General features: G+C 51.4%; 1 protein-coding gene across 50 annotated transcripts in view; it reads left to right on the top strand.

The window, feature by feature from the left end:
- ubr4 (ubiquitin protein ligase E3 component n-recognin 4) overlaps positions 1 to 2,500 on the top strand; it is a 165,944-nt gene that overhangs the window by 155,879 nt on the left and 7,565 nt on the right. The gene's annotated exons all lie outside the window — the stretch shown is intronic.

Raw genomic sequence — 2,500 nt, 5'->3', positions numbered from 1 at the left:
CAACAAACACCTTTGTCGACTCCATGCCCCTCGGCAAATCGAGGCGCGATATTAGGAAGGTGTTCCTAATGTTTGGTAAACTCAGGGCAGTTTCAGGTTTAGTACATGAACACTATCTGCAGTGGCGCAGCTGTTTCGCCCGAGTTCCCAGGGCGCTCGGTGGTTGGACTTGTCAACAAAGCAGCTTGACAGAAATATATAATGCCAAGTTTTCAAACTACCACTAGTTTCTTCGAGGAGAATTATATAAAACGATCTGTGCATTTTAACGACCGCATAAATACACCTATATCACTTTTTTTTTTTTGCATGTCAAAAACCCGAATGACCACTGGTGCCATCGCTGTTTTGACCTGATTCAATGTATTATTTAGAACAAGCAGCCAGATCACGTCATGAACGCACCAAGTACCACCGGGGTGAACGCACCAAGTACCCCCGGGGTGAACACGCACCAAGTACCCCCGGGGTGAACACGCACCAAGTACCACCGGGGTGAACACGCACCAAGTACCACCGGGGTGAACGCACCAAGCACCCCCGGGGTGAGCGCACCAAGCGCCCCCGGTGTGAACGCACCAAGCACCCCCGGGGTGAGCGCACCAAGTACCACCGGGGTGTGCGCACCAAGCACCCCCGGGGTGAGCGCACCAAGTACCCCCGGGGGGAAAGCACCAAGCACTACCGAGGTGAACGCACCAAGTACCACCGAGGTGAACGCACCAAGTACCACCGAGGTGAACGCACCAAGCACCCCCGGGGTGAACGCACCAAGTACGGATGCAATAAGTGGTAACACATTGATCTAACTGGGGATGGTTAGCTAACGTGTCGCAAAGCATGATGCGATAGCCAGGTGACTTTCTTTCTAAAAACGACTTCATATTTCAGAGTTGGTCAGATATGAGTTTAGATGGACTTGAAATTTGCATGGGCCCTAACTAGCACGCAAGCTACACGCTAGTTCTAGCTAGCGAATTTGAGTTTATCAAAGGTAGATGAATAGTTAATGAACTATTTCTCAATGTTTCTCAAACTTAACTGTTAATTAATTTGATCAAGCTTTGTGATAGATCCCGGTCTTAGTCCACACATGTCGCCCTGTCACATACAGTAGAACCTCATGAACAACATGGGGGGAGAGACAATACAATTGGCCCTGTTTTTTAATTTTTTATATTTTCTTGTCCTACCAGGTCCGCGATGAAACGTTCTTCGACTCTTGTTAGATGAAGTTGTCTGGTTTATCAGGTCCTAGGCTCCCTTGACTGTTATGATCATTTATTTACGAGGGAATTACAATTAGCTTTAGGGCCATCTGTACCTGATATAATATCGTCTCACGTGTGGAAAGTGAGCCGTCTGGACGCGAGAGACTCATTTGGATGGGAGACTACAGCAGAACCAGAAGTTCTGATTTTGACGGACATTGGAGCACCGCCCCTAAGACAGTCCGTTAACTTTGTGCTGTTATAATTTATGCTGAAATCCTGCGATTTCATTGGAGCACCGCCCCCAAGACAGTCCGTTAACTTTGTGCTGTTATAATTTATGCTGAAATCCTACGGTTTCATTGGAGCAGTTCCCCCTCAGCGTCAATAGCAAAACAATCAAATCAACGTTTTCGCGGCCTATGGAGGAGGCGAAGCTGCTGCTGCTGGCCGTCACCGAGGAGTAACTGAACAGCTTGTTTTGAACAATATATCATTTTTTTTGCATTTCAAATTATTTTTTACCTTTCTCAAGTGGGACGCCGCTCCTAACGCCCTAATGGGCAGGCGGTCGCTACCTACCCCTAATGGGCAGGCGGTCGCTACCTACCCCTAATGGGCAGGCGGTCGCTACCTACCCCTAATGGGCAGGCGGTCGCTACCTACCCCTAATGGGCAGGCGGTCGCTACCTACCCCTAATGGGCAGGCGGTCGCTACCTACCCCTAATGGGCAGGCGGTCGCTACCTACCCCTAATGGGCAGGCGGTCGCTACCTACCCCTAATGGGCAGGCGGTCGCTACCTACCCCTAATGGGCAGGCGGTCGCTACCTACCCCTAATGGGCAGGCGGTCGCTACCTACCCCTAATGGGCAGGCGGTCGCTACCTACCCCTAATGGGCAGGCGGTCGCAACTTACCCCTAATGGGCAGGCGGTCGCTACCGACCCCTAATGGGCAGGCGGTCGCTACCTACCCCTAATGGGCAGGCGGTCGCTACCTACCCCTAATGGGCAGGCGGTCGCTACCTACCCCTAATGGGCAGGCGGTCGCTACCTACCCCTAATGGGCAGGCGGTCTCTACCTACCCCTAATGGGCAGGCGGTCGCTACCTACCCCTAATGGGCAGGCGGTCGCTACTTACCCGTACCCCTGCGGCTCCCCACCCTCAACATTGGGAAACACTGTATTATAAACTGGGTAGTTCGAGCCCTGGATGCCGATTGGCTGAAAACCGTGGTATATCAGACAAAACATTTTAGTTAATTATGTATGCCACACCCCCTCTGGC

This window comes from Oncorhynchus mykiss, chromosome 9 (assembly GCF_057628025.1).
Source record: "Oncorhynchus mykiss isolate SJ-2025 chromosome 9, ASM5762802v1, whole genome shotgun sequence".
In the NCBI taxonomy this organism is placed as follows: domain Eukaryota; kingdom Metazoa; phylum Chordata; class Actinopteri; order Salmoniformes; family Salmonidae; genus Oncorhynchus; species Oncorhynchus mykiss.
The sequence above is the reverse complement of the archived record's forward strand: the minus strand, read 5'-3'. Positions and strand labels throughout refer to the sequence as shown.